The following is a 23133-nucleotide window of genomic DNA, read 5'->3' as shown; positions in this document are numbered from 1 at the left end:
AGGGGAGAGTCTGATGGCAGTAGGCAAGTTATTCCATAGGAGAGGAGCCGCCCGTGAGAAGTCCTGCAAGCGTGAGTTGGCCGTACGGGTGCGAGCAGCGGTCAGGAGGTGGTCGCGGGCAGAGCGGAGGGTACGAGGAGGGGCATACCTCTGGATCAGTGAAGAGATATAAGAGGGGCTGGAATTGTTCAGTGCTTTAAATGTATGGGTTAGCACTTTGAATTGACTCCTATAGGATACAGGGAGCCAATGTAAGGACTGGCAGAGGGGCGAGGTGTGAGAGGACCGACTGGATAGGAAAATCAGTCTAGCTGCAGCATTCATTACAGACTGTAGCGGGGCAGTACGGCTTTTGGGGAGACCAATCAGGAGAGGGTTACAGTAATCCATGCGGGAAATTACTAGAGCATGGACAAGCTCCTTGGTAGCATCTTGCGTAAGAAAGGGGCGGATGCGGGCTATGTTTTTGAGTTGGAACCTACAGGACTTGGCAACAAACTGGATGTGAGACTCAAAGGTGAGACCAGAGTCAAGTATGACGCCAAGACAGCGCGCTTGTAGGGATGGACTTATGTGGATATCACTGACTTGAAGGGAGAGTGAGAGAGGAGGATCAGTATTAGGAGGAGGAAAGACAAGGAGTTCAGTTTTAGAGAGGTTAAGTTTGAGAAAGCGTGACGACATCCAGTCAGAGATGGAAGAGAGGCAAGCAGTGACACGTTGCAGGACGGCCGGGGAGAGGTCCGGTGAGGAGAGGTATATCTGAGTGTCATCAGCGTACAGGTGGTAGTTGAATCCTATTGGATGCAAAAAGCTAACCCACAGTACTGGGTGCAGGGTATAATTGAGGCTGTAGTCAATATAGGAAGTAATAGAGGCTGTAGTTGGTGCAGGTGATAATAGGGGCTATAGTGGGTGCAGGGGAAATAGGGTTACAATAAGCTGTAGTGGGCACATGGGTAATAGGGGCTATAGTGAATATAGGGGGTAATAGTGAATATAGAGGGTAAGATAGGCAATAGTGAATATAGGAGGTAATAGGGGCTATTGTGAATATGGGGGTAGTAGGGGCTATAGTGAATATAGGAGGTAATAGGGTCTATAGTGAATATAGGAGGTAATAGGGGCTATAGTGAATATAGGAGGTAATAGGGTATATAGTGAATATAGGAGGTAATAGGGTCTATTGTGAATATAGGAGGTAATGGGGCTATAGTGAATATAGGGGTAATATGGGCTATAGTGAATATAGGAGGTAATAGGGGCTATAGTGAATATATGAGGTAATAGGGGCTATAGTGAATATAGGGGGTAATAGTGAATATAGAGGGTAAGATAGGCAATAGTGAATATAGGAGGTAATAGGGGCTATTGTGAATATGGGGGTAGTAGGGGCTATAGTGAATATAGGAGGTAATAGGGTCTATAGTGAATATAGGAGGTAATAGGGGCTATAGTGAATATAGGAGGTAATAGGGTATATAGTGAATATAGGAGGTAATAGGGTCTATAGTGAATATAGGAGGTAATAGGGGCTATAGTGAATATAGGGGTAATATGGGCTATAGTGAATATAGGAGGTAATAGGGGCTATAGTGAATATATGAGGTAATAGGGGCTATAGTGAATATAGAGGGCAATAGGGGATATAGTGAATACAGGGTATAATAGGGGCTATAGTGAATAATATAGGTAATATGGGCTATTGTGAATATAGGAGGTAATATGGGCTATAGTGAATAATATAAGTAATAGGGCTACTTTAATTATCTGAATGTTGCTTTGTTCGTATCCAACATGGTGTCCTGGAATGGAAGCACACTTAGAATCGCGGGATGCTGCTGTGTCATTTGGAGGCAATGTAACACTGAATACAGCCAATGATAAGGATGCAAACGCTAAGATGGTCAAAAACTGTATCTGTAACAACCATTCAGTTATACATTTGCTCTCAGATTTTATTCACCTAGTTAATGATATTTTTTTATCTGATAGGCAAATCTTTGATATTGATACTTTTATGTGTTACCCAAAATAATATATAACTGAAAATGTCCCTCTAACATACATAGCTACAATAAATCTACAGAATTTAGCCCTCCTTTTAAACCCCCACGACTTGGTATTTAAGCAATAGTTACATAGTATTCAGCCAAAATCAAAACAATGACCTGTGCACTGTACAAAGTTCCAAATCCCAACGTCCATTTAAATACAATATGCTTTTAAGCACTGAATCTGATGCAATGGTTATTAAAGTGTACACTTATATGTGATCATCAAGGCAAAGATCTTGACGCTAACAATCACCTTGCTGCTTTCAGCTAAAAGGCTCATTCAGACTCATATAAAAAATACTTAAATTGGCACAGTTGGAGGCTCCAGAGAACCGGATTTGTATCATTAGCCGATATGTGATATAGACCTTTAGCTATGTCATACAAATAATATCCTAAAACACTTATGACATTTTCATCTGAACCTGTTTTATAATCTGGTTACTTTTTGCTACACATGTTTTGCTAACTTATACAAAATATCAGATATTAGCTTGTGTGTACTCTTTATTGAGATCCAGGCCCTAACAGGTTAGCAACCACATGGGTTTTTGTCCTTATGCAGAGTTCAGACAAAAAAGATGTCTAATTTATGCAGCCTGGAACAAAACATGCAAATCACAATACAGCTGCCCTGCTTTGCTATTCGCTGTATTTTACATTCATTTCCTGCTTGCTCTAAAAAGAACTGTTAATTAGTTTGAGATCATTTTTTGAATAACTAATCGGCAGCTGCAAGAAATTCTAGTGTCTGTATAGTTATTGCTATATTGTGTTTGTGTTGCCTTTTATCCGGTACAAAAGAAAACTTAAATTACCACCCAAAATATGACTCCTTTAAACACAAATGTGAAATGGGTGTCAGAAGGGGGCAGCACTGAAATCCCAAAGGGCACTGACCGTTAAAGCATATAAAAAAAAAAAATGCATAGCAAGTAACTATAACTATCTTTAAATAATGGATATGGTGTATGGACAGGGTGATAGTTACAGAGTTACATAGCTACATAGCTGGAAAGAGACTTGCGTCCATCAAGTTCAGCCTTCCTCACATTTTTTTTTTTTTGCTGTTGATCCAAAAGAAGGCAAAAAAAAACAGTTTGAAGCACTTCCAAATTTGCAAACTAGGAAATTTTTGCAAACTAGGAAACAAAAATGCATTCTTGACCCCAGTATAGCAGTCAGATTAGTCCTTGAAACAATAAGCTATTACCCTACATTGAAAAAGTATAGCCTTGAACATTCTGTTTTTGCAAGTATGCATCTAGTTGCTGTTTGAACATTTGTATGGACTCTGATAAAACCACTTCTTCAGGCAGATAATTCTACATCCTTATTGTTCTTACAGTGAAAAAACCTTTTCTTTGCCTTAGACGAAATCTTCTTTCTTCCAGTCTAAACGCATGGCCTCGTGTCCTATGTAAAGTCCGGTTTGTGAATAGATTTCCACACAATGGTTTGTATTGGCCCCAGATATGTTTGTATAATGTTATCATATCCCCTCTGAGATGACTATTTCTAAACTAAAAAAGGTTTAAATTTGTTAACCTTTCTTCATAGCTGATATGTTCCATTCCTTTTATTAATTTTGTAGCCCGCCTCTGCACTTTTTCTAGTGCCATACTATCCTTCTTTAGAACAGATGCCCAAAATTGCACAGCATATTCAATGTGTGGTGTAACCAGTGATATATAAAGAGGCAAAATTATATTCTCATCCGAATAATGAATGCCCTTTTTCAAGCATGACAACAACTTACTGGCCTTAGCCACTGCTGATTGACATTGCACATTGCTGCATAGTTTGTTGTCCATAACAATTCACAAGTCCTTTTCTGGTGGTGTTATCTCTAATTCGCTTCCGTTAAGGGTATACGTTGCTTGTGCATTCTTACACCGAGTCTATTTTCCCCCAGTCTATCTAAGTCACTCTGCAGCAAAGTAATATATTGCTCACATTGTATTACTTTACAGAGTTTTGTGTCATCTGCAAACAATGAAAGAAGACTTCCAATGCTCTTTTCAAGATTATTTATAAACATGTTAAATAGAAGGGTCCTAGAACAGAACCCTGAGGGACACCTCAAGAAATTATTTAATATTATCCTTTAATAACCTTTCAAATACTTTTCCAGCCACAGAATAGTAATGATAGGGAGTTCAGAAATTGTGCAGACAAAATAGGATAATGAGGGTAAATGTTTATGGTAGGTAAGGTTAGAATGGAGAGAAATGCGTGGGCGTAACATTATAGATTGCATAGAAGCAAAATACAAAAGCAGTCTAACACACAGTGACACACTTTGCTAATACTACACACATCAAAAGCCTAAAAGTAACTGAAGGATGAATAAAATAACAAAAAGTTATAAGTAAACAATAAAGCATACATTGTTGTAAAGCTGGAAGTTATAATTAGTTTATCCTAGCCCTTTCAGGATTTCAAGCAGAGAACTGAAAGAAAAACAAAAGATTTTGGTTTCTAGGTCCCAAGGCACTGATTTCAGCATCCCAAATCGAGAGTCTGGTCTGTTGATCTTAAACCTGTGTCTTCTTTGTTATATTAGCAGCAATATCGAGCAGTGTTGGAATTCTAAATCATTATTTTGTTTATGCTCTCAAGAACGCAACGGTGGGAGCCAATTCACTCTCTAGAACTCATGTTTTACAGCAAGGCATCTGTAACACCTGCTGAAGACATACATATTCCATTAGATATCCTTTTTTATACCCTCTGGGTTATTCACTATGCTCTAAATTGTAGCAAATTAAAATATGAAAAGGCAAAATGTAGCAAAACTAGCTGGTCTGAAAAAAATATATAACACATCAGCTATAGTCAACACTTGTCTATTTAATTCACTGCAATTAGGCGTTTAGCAAGCAACCCTGGGTGAGTATGATATGGTAACATGTGATTAGACTAGGGACTGACTGATTATCGCCTGGGCCGATAAAATTGGCCTATATTTGGCATTTTGGCAATAATCTGTATCAGTTTACAATGATACTGATATTGATGATAATGGAGGGTCCACACCAGGTGCCACTCATATTGAAGAGGAGGCAGTGGGGGCTTAGCACATGCTATCTTCTGGTTCTGGCAGCTCCTCTTTCCAACTCTCTCAAGCCCCCAGCCATCAATGCAGTGCCCAGGGCAAGGTTCTGCGTGTCTTACCAGGCTCCCAAGAGCTGCTGGAAACATAAGATGGAGTGTGCTGAGCCCCAGCCATCTTCTCTTCAATATACAAGCTCATGGTAGCCTGCAGAAAGCCACTGGACCACCAGAGAGTGTAATGTTCACCTCCGTGAGCAAAACTAAGAGGCAAGGAAGGGGGGAATAAAATGAAAATAGTTTTTTTTTTTTTTTTTAGAATTAAAAAGAAAAAAAGCTTTTAGCCCACAGAATGCAACTCCCATCATACCCACATATCTAAACACACACTGCAACCACTAAACATACTGCATCTACTACACACGTACACACATAAATATTCTTGAAAACCAGAAATATGATTGCAATGTTTGTGCCTTTACCATTCAATTAAAGAAAGATTTACAAAAACCTTAAACATGTTCAGTTAATGTCAGATTTGTGTAGATTTTTTTTTTTTTTTTCACAACTGTAAATAAACAGAATATCTGTATCAAAATACAGATAAAGTCATGGCTCACGTTACAGGGGAGCCCTGCGGGACTCTCTTGCTCCTTGGTACTGCTTCTGCCAGAGGTCACGTCGCTGGGTCCCGACCAAGGTCACAACTCCGTAAGAGCCCAGAAAGGTGCCTTGACCGATGGTCCTCCGGGGGCCTACGGTGGATGCAGATCAAAGCTGCTAAGTTAACATACTCAGAGAGCCTTAATTGGTTGTTTATCAATGCAAATACAATGTAACTGTTTAACCCCTTAGTGACCACACCGCTTTTCAATTATCTTTGAAAAGCGCTGTTTTTAAATTTCTGTGGTGTCTGTGTTTAGCTGTAATTTTCCTCTTATTCACTTATAGCCCTATAACTTTCCAAAAAAAAGCTAAGTACATGTTAACATTGGGTATTTTTTAAACTCAGGACAAAATTTAGAAACTATTTAGCATTGGTGTTTTTTAGGAGTTGTAGATGCGTAACAGATTTGGGGGGTCAAAGTTAGAAAAAGTGTGTTTTTTAATTTTTTTAAATCATATTTTATCATTCTTTTTATAGTAAATTATATGATATGATGAAAATAATTATATCTTTAGAAAGACCATTTAATGGCGAGAAAAATTGCATATAATATGTGTGGGTACAGTAAATGAGTAAGAGGAAAATTACAGCTAAACACAAACACTGCAGAAATGTAAAAACAGCCCTGGTTAGAAAATTGAAAAACTGTCTGGTCACTAGAGGGTTAAATCACCTACCTTAGCAAACAAATAAGGGTATTCAGTTACACCATATGGTCATATTGTGTTAAGCTCACCAATACATCACAGAACCCCAAATATCAAAGGGACCTACACTAATTTTTAACTGAATTCCCATATTTGTTTGCTGAGATAGATGATTTTAAGTAGTCTTGTCAAATGTTAAGCTGTATTTTTTTTGTGTGTGTGCTGTTTCTGTCTTAATTTGTAAATATTTTGGTCTTTGTGGCAGAACCACTAATTAGAAATGCATGTTCTGATGTGCCCCCAATTCCCCTTTCTTCTGTGTAGGTTTGGAAACAAGACCAGAATCCTACTGGGCTGAGCACCCCAACCATCCACTATAAGTGCCCCTTTGGAAGTGACCACAGGAAAGCATAAATTGAGGAGAGTCTTTGGAAGCAGTTTAGGCAGTAAGTATTGCAGCCCGCATGTTAATCTCCTATGTTAAAATTAATGTAGGACCCACCAATATTGGGGTACTGCGATGTATTGGTGGGCTTAACACAATATGGCCATATGGTGTTACTGAATCCAGCATATTGTTTGCTGAGAGAGGTGATTTTACGATCATTAAGGCACAATCATAGACTTTCGGTTCCAATCTACATATCGAATGATAAGTTTGAATGATAAATAATGAATAAGTTATCATAGCAGGTAAAAACAAACATCACATTAACCTCAAACAAACCGGAATGGCATAACAGCAACAATGCAATCTAGATTGTACCTGACAAATTTGCCCAGTATCCATGCACAGGGAAAACAACAGGAGAGAACATTTTAATAAATCACATTTAGGGTGGGTGAATATTCGCCTCAGTATCTTTTATAAATCATGACTGTACGACATGTTAATAGTAAAATCTAGTCATTTTATTAAAAGTCCTGGAGCCTCATATTTGCTAGTTTAAAGCTGTGAATTAACCGAAGATGTAAAAAGTGAAGTTGGTCTGAGACCGTCACATCCTGTTCCTGACTGCGGATCATTTCTAGCAATGGCTTCTGGTATCCAGTACTCTTTTTACAATTGTTGTCTAGTTTTTCTGGATTTTTCTGGTTCTATATTCCACGTCTGGTTTTCTTTATGCTGGGTTTTCTGGGTTTATTCCTGGAATTCCCAGTCTCCTGGATTCCTTTAAATGTTTGTTTTTTGTTGCCACACCCATTCCATTTCCATTAATGCGTTTTGTTTCAGTCTGGTCCTGCAGGCAGTGGTTTCATTATCTCTGCTCCTTTCTTTGCAGATAAGTGCTGTGTGTGTTTTATTATTGTTTATTTAGTCATGCATATCTAGGTAGTTAGGACCCACCATAATTGGAGTACTTTGGCGCAGTGGTGGGCTGCATACATCTTGGTAATTTATGTATGTCTAAATCTCCAATGTTTATTGCACATATTAGTACTTAGTTATGACTCCTCTTGTTCTGCTTTGTATTTCTTGTCTTGTTTTATTTTGCCTTGTATTCCAAGTTCATGTACAGTCCTATCCTGCCCTGTCCATGTTTTCCTTATGTATTGTGTACATGTTCTGGTTTCTGCTTTCTGTCTTTCTCTAGTTCGGGGCTCTTCTAGTTTTGTCTTGCTATCTTCTTTGGTGCCTGTTCTAGTCTTGCCTTTTTTCTAGTACTGGATACATATCTGCTGCCGAGCCTCCCTATTCAGATCTGGGAGGTCTGCTTATTGTCATTTGGCACCTGGGATCCGCAGAAGCTGCATGAGTGTCAGGATCGGGACAGGGATCCAACACGCAGAGTACAAAGAGTAGCAGATACGTATACCGGACCTTAGAATGGCCGGACTTAACGTAATACTACGTATAGAATGGTCAGGGACAAGCCGAGGTCGAGGGAACGAGAAGACAGGTAAGCGAGAGACAAGCCGGGTCAAGGATAACAGAGAAGACAGGTAAGTAATAACAAAGCCGGGTCAGAACCAAAAGACAAGAGAAAACAGGAGCACTGTGTGACTAGGCTGGCTAGAACCACGACAGGGCAATGAGCAAATGCTGAGAGCTCCCTTAAATACCCTGGTTCTAGAGACTGATCACGCCTCCGCCGAGACCTGATTCGTGTCCGGGATTTGACTGACAGGTCGGGCAAGAATAGCGTCATGACGTCGACTATTGAGCGTCACGTTACAAAAAGGCATAGCTCTCTCGCGGCCGGCGTTTACATGCGCGAGAAGACCGCGAGGAACGGGAGAATCATGCCGTCTGGATGGAAAAACGTCTAAGTCTCTACCCGTCTCAAGGGTAGAGACTACAGGTACCCTGACAGTACCCCCCCCTCTCAGAAACGCCCACCGGGCGGAAGGAACCGGGACGAGATGGAAAGCGGGAATGAAAAGCCCTGCGAAGACGAGGAGCATGGACATCCTCCTGTGGTACCCAGGTCCTCTCTTCTGGACCATATCCCTTCCAGTCAACCAGGTATTGGATTTTCCCCCGGGAGATTCGAGAATTGATGATGGAGTTGATTTCGTACTCCTCCTGACCCTCAACCTGAACAGAGTGAGGAGAGGAGACCTTGGAGGAGAATCTGTTACAGATCAGGGGTTTTAGCAAGGAAACATGAAAGGAATTATGAATACGTAAGGCAGAGGGAAGCGCTAGGCGATACGCAACAGGGTTAATTCGATTCAGAATCCTATAGGGTCCAATGTAGCGAGGAGCGAATTTCATAGACGGTACTTTCAAACGAATGTTTCTAGTACTCAACCATACCCTATCACCAGGTACAAAAGTAGGAGCCGGCCTTCTGCGTTTGTCAGCGTGTTTTTTATACAGTATAGAATTATGTAGGAGAATTTGTCGAGTCTGATCCCACAACTTCTTCAGATTGGCAACATGAGTATCAACCGACGGTACCCCCTGGGAAGAAGTAACCGAGGGAAGAATGGAAGGATGAAAACCATAATTCAAGAAAAAGGGGCTAGAGCGAGTTGAATCGCAAACAAGATTATTGTGTGCGAACTCTGCCCAAGGAATCAGACCGACCCAATCGTCCTGGTGTTCAGAAACAAAACAACGCAGATATTGTTCAATCTTTTGATTGGTACGTTCAGCGGCTCCGTTAGACTGAGGGTGATAAGCAGAAGAAAAATTCAATTTAATGCCTAGTTGAGAACAGAATGATCTCCAGAAACGTGAAACAAACTGGGAACGTCTATCAGAAGTAATCTCGGAAGGTATCCCATGTAAGAGAAAGATCTCTTTAGCAAAAATCTCCGCTAATTCAGGTGAAGTCGGAAGTTTAGGTAAAGGCACGAAATGAGCCATCTTGGTAAACCTATCCACCACAGTGAGAATAACAGTGTGCTTCTTCGAAACAGGCAAATCCACAATAAAATCCATCGCCAAACAGGACCAAGGTTTTTCTGGAACTTCCAGGGGATGTAAGAGACCACAAGGAAGCGAATGAGGTAGTTTAGTCTTAGTACAGACCTCACAGGCTCCGATAAAATCCTTAATATCCTTCCGTAAAGAAGGCCACCAGAAATCCTTAGAGATCAAGGAATATGTTTTGCGAACGCCCGGATGACCAGCCACCTTACTCTCGTGAAGACACTGTAAGAGCTCCAGTTGGAGTTCAGGAGGAACGAAGTGTCTAGACGCAGGAGTCAGTCTAGGTGCCAGATGCTGCAAGCTCCTGATCTGATCAAGAAGCGGAGAATGGATTTTGAGAGTTGTGTTAGCGATAATATTACACTTAGGTACTATAGAGGATAAAACCGGCTCAGATATGGCAGAAGGTTCATATTGGCGAGACAAGGCATCAGCTTTAGAATTCTTAGAACCAGGCCTATACGTGAGTATGTAATTGAAGTGAGTGAGGAATATAGACCAACGGGCCTGTCTCGATGATAATCGTTTAGCCTCCCCAATATAGGATAAGTTTTTATGATCCGTCAAAATGGTAACAGGATGCAAAGTCCCCTCCAATAGATGTCTCCACTCCTTTAAAGCCATGATAACCGCTAGGAGTTCCCTGTCACCAATGTCATATCTGCTCTCAGTGCCCGATAATTTTTTGGAAAAATACCCACATGGATGTAATGGTTTATCCACACCCAACCTTTGGGACAGGACGGCACCTATACCCGTCTCAGAAGCGTCAACTTCGAGTAGGAAAGGCAGAGTAGTATCAGGGTGAACTAAAATTGGTGCGGAAGCAAACAGCTCCTTGAGAGTCTTAAAAGCCAGAAGTGCTTCAGTAGACCAATTCTTAGTGTCAGCCCCTTGTCTGGTCATATTGGTGATAGGAGCAATAATAGAGGAGTAACCCTTAATGAAACGTCTGTAATAATTAGAGAAACCAATAAATCTCTGAATGGCCTTGAGACCCTTAGGTAAAGGCCAATCTAAAATGGATTGGAGTTTCTCCGGATCCATTTCAAACCCCTCTCCAGAAATTACGTAACCAAGGAAGTTAGTCTGGGATTGGTCAAAGCTACATTTCTCTAATTTGCAGTACAAGCCATGTTGAAGAAGTTTGTGCAAAACCCTTCTGACCTGTCCGTGGTGAGTCTCAATATCCCTGGAATGTATAAGTATATCATCGAGATATACAATAACACAGTCATGCTGAAACTCCCTAAGAACTTCATTAATTAGATCCTGAAATACCGCCGGGGCATTACAGAGACCAAAAGGCATTACTGTATACTCATAGTGCCCATAACGAGTATTGAACGCAGTCTTCCACTCGTGTCCCTGCTGAATTCTCACCAAGTTATAAGCACCTCTGAGGTCCAACTTAGTGAAAATCTTGGAACCCTTTAATCGATCAAAAAGCTCGGTGATCAAGGGGATCGGATAGGCATTTCTAATGGTTATCTTGTTCAAACCTCGGTAGTCAATGCAAGGTCTTAAAGAACCATCCTTCTTTTTAACAAAAAAAAATCCAGCCCCAGCAGGGGAAGAGGATCTCCTAATGAACCCTTTGTCTAGGTTTTCACGAATATACTCCTCTAAGACTAAGTTCTCATTTGTAGACAAAGGGTATACATGACCCCTGGGAGGCATAGTACCAGGAAGTAAATTAATTTTGCAATCAAAAGGCCTGTGTGGTGGTAAGGCCTTTCTTTTGTCAAATACCGCCTTTAAATCTAAATACAAGGACGGTATCTGTACTTTAGTAGAGTCGGTAGAGTTATTAAGTGTGTTAACAGTACAAAGGGGTGACACTCTCTTTAAACATCTCTCTTGACAACCCTGACCCCACGAGACTATTTCCCCAGATTTCCAATCTATAATGGGGTTATGTCTCTTCAGCCAGGAGTATCCCAGGACTATGGGAACAGAAGGAGATGAAATGAGCAGTAGAGATATCTCCTCCTTGTGTAGAATACCAGTAGTTAAGTTAAGAAGTGTGGTTTCCCGGAAAATCACAGGCTCAACTAAAGGTCTACCATCTATGGCCTCAACAGCCAAGGGTGTCCTCCTTAACTGGGATGGGATAGCGTGTTTGGTGAGAAAAACTTGGTCGATAAAGCTCTCAGCAGCTCCGGAGTCTATCAATGCCATAGTCTCTAAAGTTCCCCTCTCCCAAGTTAAAGAGACGGGTAATAGAAGCCTGTGTTCTTTGTAGTTATGAGTAGAGGACAAAATAGAAACACCCAAGGCCTGTCCTCTAGAGAAACTTAGGTGCGAGCGTTTCCCGGGCGATTGGGACAATTCAAACGTAAGTGACCTCTGAGTCCACAATACATACACAGTCCCTCCCTTCTCCTGTACTGTCTCTCCTCTTCTGAGAGGTGAGTAAGGCCTATCTGCATAGGTTCAGGAAACCGTGGAGTTTTGGTTTCAGGGCTTTGAAATGATGGAGCTAGTCTAAAGGAAGGTCTGCCGGTTCTATCTCGAGTGTTCTGCCTCTCTCTTAGACGTTCGTCAATGCGAGAGATAAAGGAAATTAAGTCCTCCAAATTCTCGGGAAGCTCTCTCGTCGCTACCTCGTCAAGTATTACATCAGATAATCCGTTTAAAAATACGTCTATATAAGCCTGTTCATTCCACTTAACCTCTGCCGCCAAAGACCTGAACTCTAGTGCGTAATCCACAAGTGTTCGGTTCTCTTGTCTAAGGCGCAACAGTGATCTAGCTGCATTGACCTTTCTGCCAGGGGGGTCAAAAGTTCTTTTAAAAGCAGCTACAAAGGCATTATAGTTATAGACTAATGGATTATCATTCTCCCACAACGGATTAGCCCATCTCAGAGCCTTTTCAATGAGTAAGGTGATAATAAATCCCACCTTTGCCCTATCAGTAGGGTAGGAACGGGGTTGTAGCTCGAAATGGATACTGATCTGGTTCAAAAAGCCACGACACCTTTCAGGAGAACCAGCATAACGTACAGGTGGGGTAACTCGGGAAGAAGCACCTACAGTGGCTACCTCTAGCCCTGAACTCACAGGAGGAATAGAAGTATTACGCATCTCCTCAGGTGGATTAATAGGACGTGATAGTAACGCCTGTAGTGCTAGTGCCATCTGATCCATTCTATGCTCCATGGCGTCAAACCTAGGATCAGGAGAACCAAGCTGACAGTTTGTACCTGCAGGATCCATTGGCCCTGTCGTAATGTCAGGATCGGGACAGGGATCCAACACGCAGAGTACAAAGAGTAGCAGATACGTATACTGGACCTTAGAATGGCCGGACTTAACGTAATACTACGTATAGAATGGTCAGGGACAAGCCGAGGTCGAGGGAACGAGAAGACAGGTAAGCGAGAGACAAGCCGGGTCAAGGATAACAGAGAAGACAGGTAAGTAATAACAAAGCCGGGTCAGAACCAAAAGACAAGAGAAAACAGGAGCACTGTGTGACTAGGCTGGCTAGAACCACGACAGGGCAATGAGCAAATGCTGAGAGCTCCCTTAAATACCCTGGTTCTAGAGACTAATCACGCCTCCGCCGAGACCTGATTCGTGTCCGGGATTTGACTGACAGGTCGGGCAAGAATAGCGTCATGACGTCGACTATTGAGCGTCACGTTACAAAAAGGCATAGCTCTCTCGCGGCCGGCGTTTACATGCGCGAGGGGACCGCGAGGAACGGGAGAATCATGCCGTCTGGATGGAAAAGCGTCTAAGTCTCTACCCGTCTCAAGGGTAGAGACTACAGGTACCCTGACAATGAGGGCCCTAGTATGTGGCAGCACAAACGCTGGTGCTCAACACCAGGGAGCGTGTGGTTACCCAACACCAGGCCCTGATAATCCATTTCCATACACTGACTCCTACTATCAAGATCAGGCATACCCTGACAGAGACATAGAAGGGCCCGGTAGAGAGCACCAGAAAAAAACATGAAAGATTGGGCAAAACTAAGACATGACCACAACTATCATAGTGCCCTTAATCAAAATGGACCATGGCTGAAAAGGAAGAAGGGCCTAATTGTGTGTGAATGTTGTTGGCGTGACAGGGGCCCAAAAGATATTCACATGTGCCCAAATCAGGTAGTGGATGGGAGCCACTCAGAGAAGGGGAAGGGAAAGGAGAAGGGTTAAAATCAAAACAGCAAATGTGAGACAGGGCAGAGCAGATGCAGCAACAGCTTACTGATCCAACCTGTGCAGAAAACCAAGAGTTACAATCTCTATGAGGGGAGAAAATGTATAACAGACATGCAATAATGCCAAATATACAGTAAGAAATATTACAATGCTAGGAAGAGATGGAAAAAAACATGTGTACTTAGCTGAGGGAGCAGCAGCAAAAAAAAGAGAAGCGGCTAAGGGTCACATGATGGTATATGGGATGATCTATGTTATGATTGGCTGGTGTGTTATATGGTTGACCTTTTATGGGTTTGTTAATTTTTTTCTACAGTTGTATCTTAATTTTGTTATTTGCTACTGGAGGAATAATGTTCTAAGCATATCTACTATTTGTATATTATTCGGTGCAGCCTGTTGTATTTTGCTGTTTGTTTTACTTTACAGTAATTATTTTTTTTTATATTCTTTATTTTTGTTGTGCAAAAAGATTTACAAACAGGCCTGCAGTGCCACGATAGCAGTAACAGGCAAATCAAGGCATTCAGTATCTTGACATAGGATTGAACTGCACAATTTTAAATAAGTATACAGTGTAATGTAGGTCTCGGCAGAAGATAAGCAGGTATGAGTGGTACTAAACGGATACATAAACTGGCATTTTTGGTATTTAAAATAGAATAGTAATATAATATGATAATAATAGCATGCTTCACAGGTTTTAACCAGCTTCTGATTTATAGGTTAGCATGGGATTGTAGATAAACGGGTAATCGTGCAGGCAATTCGCACGTATATCAACGTGGGAAGCCTGTTGGGTAGGTATGAGCATTTATGTTAGGTCACAACCTGTGTAGCTGCTGGTCAAGGTTGCCCCTTGTATAGGTAAATAGGGCAAAAAACAAAAACATGCTATTATGCTACAGGGTTGGGACAAAAATACAGAAACCATAGGAAACAAAAACCACTGGGTAAGACAATGTGCAGGGAATTTAAAAGGGAAAAAATGAAATAATCTAAGAAACAGTAGTACAATCGTGTTGACAGTTTCATTGCATAGCTTTAGCTGGTTGGTAGAGAAATATGTTTTAGTGCCTACTGCCTCGAGTAATCAGTTGTCTAATTGTTTAGCGCTTGTCCATTTTTGTTTTTGTTCATTGTATGTACTGTGCCAACATGCAGAGACCCAGTACTTCTGTTAGCACTAAAAACAAGATGACTTTTACTGTGGTCACCATCACTGTGAGCATATGTCTGAAACTTCATGTAGGTTCCCAGATGGTTTTTATGTTTAAGTCACACTATGCCCTTTATAGGTGTAGGGTGTGTATAATAGTACCATTATTGTTACAGGTCTTGCAAACTTTCCTGTCCTATTGTTGCTCTCTACCAACCAGGTGGATTTGGCTGAGGAACCTGTGCAGCAAAACTTGTTGGTTCTGAACAATCTTGCAAGCCTGTACAGTGCCACTTGTTGGTTGGGAAGATCTTGAAACAGTTATGAGCACTACCTAAATAGCGAGGCTCATCAATTTACATATTCAGGTAGATTTGCATATTATGGTTTATGCAGGCATGGGATGCATTTTCTGGCAGTGTTTGTCTTCCCTACCCCTTTATAAATATTGTATTGTGGTATATGAGTGCCTGTATGATTCCCCACATGATTATGTTTTGTGTATGGAGTGTGTCGCCATAAGTGTAATGTAATGTAGATAGTGGCTAATCCTGAGTGTAAATAAAGTATTGGGGGGTTAATTCCATTGGAAACTGTGTGTCCTGTCTGGCTTGTTGGGGATTCCAGTAATAGAGTCTGTGGATTTGTTGGCTGGCTGTACTGGTCCCTGATACCGGAAACATGTGAAGAAAGAGATAGGCCTGAGAGGTACAAGTACCTAGCATTCAATACAAAGCTGTAAGGTTAATGTTTAATATTGTGATGTTAATCTATACTATTGGTTTGTACTGTGGGTTTAACCCTTTCCTCACCAAACATTCACATAGCTAGAGGTGCATACATTTCGCAGAATATAGTTCCAGAGCAGCACGCACACGGTAATAAACACAGCTTGGCTTGTACGTGCATTTTCCAATTCAATAAAAATGGAAATTCCTGATGGCTCCTATCTTCCATTACATGTTCAGAGCATCATTTAGTTTTGTGCTTTAAATTGTTTTTTTTTTTTTTTGTTTTTTTTTTTAATCATTTAAGGTAAGCAAATATCAGCTCAATTTTCTTAGATTCCAGAGGGAATGCTCTAGCATGCTGAAAAGTGTTTTATGGAAAATTCATTTTCTCTGCATGCCTCTCATCTTCTGTAACTCTATCCATATTATTATTGTTATTATCATATTTATAATACAGTATGCATGCTTCTGAACACCATTTGTAGGTGTGGCATAGGAATAGATTATTAATTTTATTAATGGGCTTCAACTAACTCTTGTGTAAGAAGTGTGTAACCTTTTTTGATCTTTTTTGATGACAGCTTGAACATGTTTGGGTATGTTTCAGTTGTCAAATCAGATTACTAGTACTTTAAAGGGGCATTCCGTGCTATTCCCGACCCATTAATATTAATGCATTGTATAGATAATGCATAAAAAAAAAAATAAAAAAAATAACCCAAAATGATAAAAATACTACTTTTAAAAGATTTTTCTTTGTTGCAAATCACTACACATTACAGTATAAGCCTTCAATTTTGTCTACTGTCATTTTAGTTTAAGAGATCAAACTTTTGGACATTCATAGTATCCCTCTGTCTTCCTCCCCTCCCTCCTGTCCATGAAGGGTTAAAAACACCTTTCTTTCACCTACCTGATGCCAGTGCCAATGTCCCTCGGAGATGGGTCGTGCTTTTCCATTGCTGATGTCAGCTAATTGGGGGGAACCTAATGCACATGTGCGGCAAGAGCCATGCGCGCATTAGGCCTTCCACATAGGAAAACATTGACTCAATGTCTTCCTATGGGGTTTTACTTGATGTTGGATGTCCTCATGCACAGTCAAACTCTGTGAAACGGAAGGAAGCGCTCTAGTGGCTGTCTGGTTGTGAGCCACTTGAGGCAGTCTTAACACTGCAATGCAAACATTGCAGTTTCTCTAAAACTGAAGAGTTAAGGTAACAGGGACACCTCACCAAGGCCACTTAATGCCTATAGTCAGGGCCGGTGCAAGGATTTTTGCCGCCCTAGGCAAAAGTAAAGTTTGCCGCCCTCTCCCCCCATATGACATCACAATGCCCCACCCATATGATCTGCCATGTTAACTAACGCAAGTTCTGCAGTGCCGCCATGTTTACATTAAAAGGTCTGAAGGGACAGGCTATAGACACCAGAACCACTACATTAAGCTGAAGTGGTTCTGGGGACTATAGTGTTTCTTTAATGTGAGGTAAATTAGAGATTAGTGCCACGAATAATATACTAGATTGCCTACTTACAACCAGATGAGGATGATGATGGGCTCTAGCTGCAGTCTGGCTCCACTGGTCTGGTGTAGAACAGGCTCTCTGGAGGCTGTTTGTAAATGTGGTCACAAAAATCAATGTTCTGGGAGAACGGGAAGCAGCTCCATTTTTTTAACGCCCTTTACACAGCTCAAGGTCTGGGTCCCAGGGTCCACCTTCATGTTCCACCAGTGAGTTTGTTCACAGGAGGTGGAGTAGGGGATGTCCTGATATGTGTGTAAGGAATGCATTGTGTGAATCTGTGTTTGTATGTGTAAGGGTGCAAGGTGTGTTTCTGTGTATGTACGGGATGCAGTGTGTGCGTCTGTAAGGGGTGCATTAAGTGTGTGTAAGGAATGCATTGTGTGTAAGGGTTGCATTGCTTGTGTGTGTGTGTCTGTGTGTGTCTGTGTGTGTAATGCATTGTGTGTTTGTCTGTGTGCAAGGGGTGCATTGTCTTTGTGTGTAAGGGGTGCATTGTGTGTGTGTGATGGATGTCAATCTCTCCCCCCTCCCTTGTCACTCTCTTCTCCCCCTCTCCCTCCCTTGTCACTCTCTTCTCCCCCCTCCCTTGTCACTCTCTTCTCCCCTGCTTGTCCCTCTCTTCTCCCCCCTCCCTTGTCACTCTCGTCTCCCCCGTTGTCACTCTATTCTCCCCTCCCCACTCTCATTCCCCCTCCCAACCCCGTCAATTCCCCTCCCTGTCAATTTCCCCCCCCCCTACCCTGTCAATTTCTCCCCCCCACCCTGTCAATTTCTCCCCCCCACCCTGTCAATTTCTCCCCCCCACCCTGTCAATTTCTCCCCCCCCACCCTGTCAATTTCTCCCCCCCCACCCTGTCAATTTCTCCCCCCCCACCCTGTCAATTTCTTCCCCCCCCCCACCCTGTCAATTTCTTCCCCCCCCCACCCTGTCAATTTCTTCCCCCCCCACCCTGTCAATTTCTCCCCCCCACCCTGTCAATTTCTCCCCCCCACCCTGTCAATTTCTCCCCCCCCACCCTGTCAATTTCTCCCCCCCCACCCTGTCAATTTCTCCCCCCCCCCACCCTGTCAATTTCTTCCCCCCCCCACCCTGTCAATTTCTTCCCCCCCACCCTGTCAATTTCTTCCCCCCCCACCCTGTCAATTTCTTCCCCCCCCACCCTGTCAATTTCTTCCCCCCCCACCCTGTCAATTTCTTCCCTCCCCACCCTGTCAATTTCTTCCCCCCCCCACCCTGTCAATTTCTTCCCCCCCCACCCTGTCAATTTCTTCCCCCCCACCCTGTCAATTTCTTTCCCCTCCCTTTCAATTTATTCCCCCACCCTCCCTTTCAATTTATTCCCCCCACCCTCCCTTTCAATTTATTCCCCCCACCCTCCCTGTCAATTTATTCCCCCCACCCTCCCTGTCAATTTATTCCCCCCACCCTCCCTTTCAATTTATTCCCCCCACCCTCCCTGTCAATTTATTCCCCCCACCCTCCCTGTCAATTTATTCCCCCCACCCTGCCTGTCAATTTATCCCCCCTCCCTGTCCATTTATCCCCCCTTTCAATTTATTTCCCTCCCTGTCAATTTATTACCCCCCCTCCCTTTCCATTTATTTCCCCCCTGTCAATTTATTCCCCCTCCCTCCCTGTCAATTTATTCCCCCCTCTTAATTTATTACCCCCCTGTCAATTATCCCCCCACCCTCCCCTCCCTTTCAATTTATCCTCCCACCCTCCCCTACTTTTCAATTTATCCCCCCACCCTCCCCTACCTATGTTGTAGCGTGGCCGAGCCCTGTATGGTCCGCAGGTACAGGGAGCTTTTGTTTCCTGTACCCAGCCGGAGTAAAAAGAATTGCACACTCAGTGTGCACTTCCTGTTAGTCCGGCCGGGTACAGGAGACAGATGCTTCCTGTTCCCATGGACCATACAGGGCTCGGCCACGCTACAGTGAGGGAGTGACAGGAGGGAGCGCTGAGCACTTCCTTCCTGTCAGCCCCTCTCCTCATACTGCGCCCGGGTGGTGCGCCCTCATGGACGCACCAGCATGGGCAAAGCTGCAGCTGCCTGAGGCTCTCTGCCTAGCGCTCGGGCGGCTGCAGCATGAGGGGGGCTGGCGCTCCTGGTTGGGCCCAGCTGGTAGACGGTAGGAGCTCTCCAGAGTGATTTTCCGGGCTGCTGTTGGTGTTAGGATTGTGGCCAAGAGCCTCCTGAGGAAGTGAGGCAACTCGGTCTGAGTGATTGTCGTGGGCACTCCGCGGAGCTTTATGTGGTTGCGGCGCAGGCGGTCTCCTTGGTTTGAGACTTGTACCGTTAGCGCCTGGTGGGCTGCTTCTAGGGTGTGCACTGCGTCTTTAAGCTGGGTTATTTCAGTGTTGGTTGTTGCTACTTTCTCCTCCACTGCACCGATCTTGTCTGTGTTTTGGCGCACCTCTGCTTTTATGGTGCCTATATCTTTGGCCAACAATTCTTGGAGTTCGTGCATCCAGTGTTGGAGGTGTTGTTTAGTAGCCAAGTTATGTTCCCCTATGGTCTTAAGGGTTGGTAGCTCAGTGCTGTGCAAGGCCGAGGCTTGGGCTGGCGGGGTAGGCCGCGTTGGTGTGGAGGAGGCTTCCTCCATCGCCATCTTGGTTTGTGACTGGCGTTGCAGCATTTCCCCGATATCGGGTTGTTCTGCCGGCATGTGCTGCTGACCTTTCTGTGTGCGGCGTTTCATTGTCGCCGGGGTGTGTGTGGGCACTGCAGAGCTCACCTCTCCGTCTCCCGGTTCGTGGTATCCCTGGTAGCCATCGAGGTAAGCCTCCAGGGAGCGGAGGGTCAGTGAGTAGTAGGCCTTGGTTTGGCGCTTGGCCTTCCCGGTCTTCGGGAGCTGAAAGAAGGGCATCCGCCCGTTCCCCACTGTGCCCCGAGTCGGTGAGCGGTCGCGGTGGCGTTTTGTTGTGGGTTGGTGGCTAGTTTTTGGCCGTTTTCGGCTTGACAGAGATGGCGTCTGGTCGGGTTCAGTCCCAGGCTCTGCCCTTTATACGAGGTTTACTCATGTTCATTGTAGCACCAGATCTGAAATCCTTGTTTGATGCCTTGTCCCGACACCCTTGAATTATAGGATTGCCTAGCCACACCTTTTCTATGAGAAAAATTCTAATTTTTACAGGTCAGTGTGTTTAGAAATTCATATCTACTGCTTTATTAATAAAATTTTAATTTCACATAGGAGGTTGGGTGTAGCAGGCAAGTAACAGAGCAAGAGATAAGTCATTGTACACTGAAGACATTGTGTAATAAGGAAAATGTGCAGGACATCTTGTTTGCTATTTATTTAGCACTCTAACCTTTCTGTCTCAATTGGCTGGTGTGTAATCTGGTTTATATATGTGTATTTTTGTTTAAAATACATTTTATTTTTTTATATTGTCTTAGTTTTTGATGCATGGAATTCAATAGTTAACTTACCATTGAACTGAAATTTAACAGTTAACTTATTATTCAAGTGCAGGGCGGGACTGGGGCGAAATTCAACCTGGGCAATTAATGGCAGTGAGAGGGGGAGCCAGAACGAATGCGTGTTTATGTTAGTGTGATGCCCCTCCAGAGCATCCAGTGCTCTGGGTTGGAGTAAAAGTTCTGGGTTTTATTTGTTCAACATAAACATGTGCTGTGTTTGCTAGTGATTTGTCTGTGACTGTTAAAGTGTGTTGTGTGTATGTGTGGATGCTATGTGTATGTGTGGATGCTATGTTGTATGTGTATGGAGGTTGCTTGTGCGATTGCATGTGTGTACAGGAGACTATTTGTGTTGTAGTATGTGTGTAAAATGGTTTGTTTGTGGCATACTATTTGTGGCTAGGGGCTGCAGTATGTGTTTCTGAGCTGTAAAGTATGTGGGACTAGGGGGTGTTGTGTGCGCGCATGTGAGGGCTGTACTGTGTGTATCTAGGGGATGCAGGGGGTTGCATTGTGTGTATCTAGTGTGTGTATGCATATAGGGGTTGTAGTGCACATGTGTGTGTAGGTGCAGCAATGAATGCATGTATATGGGGTGTAGTGTGTGCATAGGTTGTGTAGTGTGTGTGTGTGTGTGTGTATAGGCATATAGAATGTGTATTTATTGGGAAAATAGAGTACTGTGTGTAGAGTGTGTGTGAATGCATAGGAGCAGTGGCGTACATACCGGGGTCGCGGCCGCGACCGGGCCCGGCCCACCAGGGGGCCCGGCCGCCCTGCGACCCAGGTATGTACCCACAGGGCCAGCCTCTTCTGCTGGGGGGCCCAGGAGCCGGCCACCTCAGGGCCCCCCGAGGCTGGCCCTGCTGTCACCCGGCTGGCGGGCGCGCGAGGGAGCACTGTCCCGTGACGGCTCATCTTCCGGCTCCGGCATCAGTACGCGGCGCGCGAGGGAGCTGAAGAGGGAGCACTCACGGGACAGTGCTCCCTCGCGCGCCCGCCAGCCGGGTGACAGCAGGGCCAGCAACACCACTGGACCCCAGGGAATCCCCTCAGCTCTCCCACAGGTAAAGAGGCTGGGGGGATTAAATTTAAAAAAAAACAAAAAAACGTGTGTGTTAGTGAGTGTGTTAGTGTGTTTGTTAGTGAGTGTGTGTGTGTTAGTGTGTTTGTTAGTGTGTGTGTTAGTGTGTTTGTTAGTGTGTTTGTTAGTGAGTGTGTTAGTGTTAGTGAGTGTGTTAGTGAGTGTGTTAGTGAGTGTGTTAGTGAGTGTGTTAGTGAGTGTGTTAGTGAGTGTGTTAGTGTTAGTGAGTGTGTTAGTGTTAGTGAGTGTGTTACTGAGTGTGTTAGTGTTAGTGTGTGTGTGTGTGTGTGTGTGTGTGTTAGTTTTAGTGTGTGTGTTAGTTTTAGTGTGTGTGTTAGTTTTAGTGTGTGTGTTAGTTTTAGTGTGTGTGTTAGTTTTAGTGTGTGTGTTAGTTTTAGTGTGTGTTAGTTTTAGTGTGTGTGTTAGTTTTAGTGTGTGTGTTAGTTTTAGTGTGTTAGTGTTTGTGTGTGTTAGTGTGAGTGTGTGTTAGTGTGAGTGTGTGTTAGTGTGTGTTAGTGTGAGTGTGTGTGTTAGTGAGTGTGTGTATGTGTTAGTGTTTGAGTGTGTGTGTGTGTTTGTGTGTGTTAGTGTTAGAGTGTGTGTCTGTTACTGAGTATGTTTGTGTGCGTCTGTCACTGAGTGTGTGTCTGTCAGTAAATGTGTGCGTCTGTTCATGAGAGTGTGTGTGTGTGTGTCTCTTAAGCACTTACCTTTCTCCAGCGCCGGACTCCCTTGGCGCTGGGGATCTCTCCGTCCCGATCCGCCTCTCAGCTCCGAATGCACATGCGTGGCAAGAGCCACGCGCGCATTCAAACCGCCCATAGGAAAGCATCGCTCAATGCTTTCCTATGGACGTTCAGCATCTTCTCACTGTGATTTTCACAGTGAGAATCGCAGAAAATCCTCTAGCGGCTGTCAATGAGACAGCCACTAGAGGCTGGATTAACCCTCAGTGAAACATAGCAGTTTCTCTGAAACTGCTATGTTTTCAGCTGCAGGGTTAAAACTAGAGAGACCTGGCACCCAGACCACTTCATTGAGCTGATTTGATCTGGGTGTCTGTAGTGGTCCTTTAAGTGTATGTGTTTATGCATGCACTGGCGTACATACCGCGGTCGCACGGCTCGCAGCCCTGCGACCAGGTGCCCGCCGCCATGTGTTGCGGCCCCAGCCCGCGCAGAGTAAGCGCGGGGGGGGGGCACGAATCAGTTTTCGCAC

Source organism: Pelobates fuscus, chromosome 5, assembly GCF_036172605.1.
Source record: "Pelobates fuscus isolate aPelFus1 chromosome 5, aPelFus1.pri, whole genome shotgun sequence".
NCBI classification, from domain to species: domain Eukaryota; kingdom Metazoa; phylum Chordata; class Amphibia; order Anura; family Pelobatidae; genus Pelobates; species Pelobates fuscus.
Note: the sequence above shows the minus strand (reverse complement) of the source record.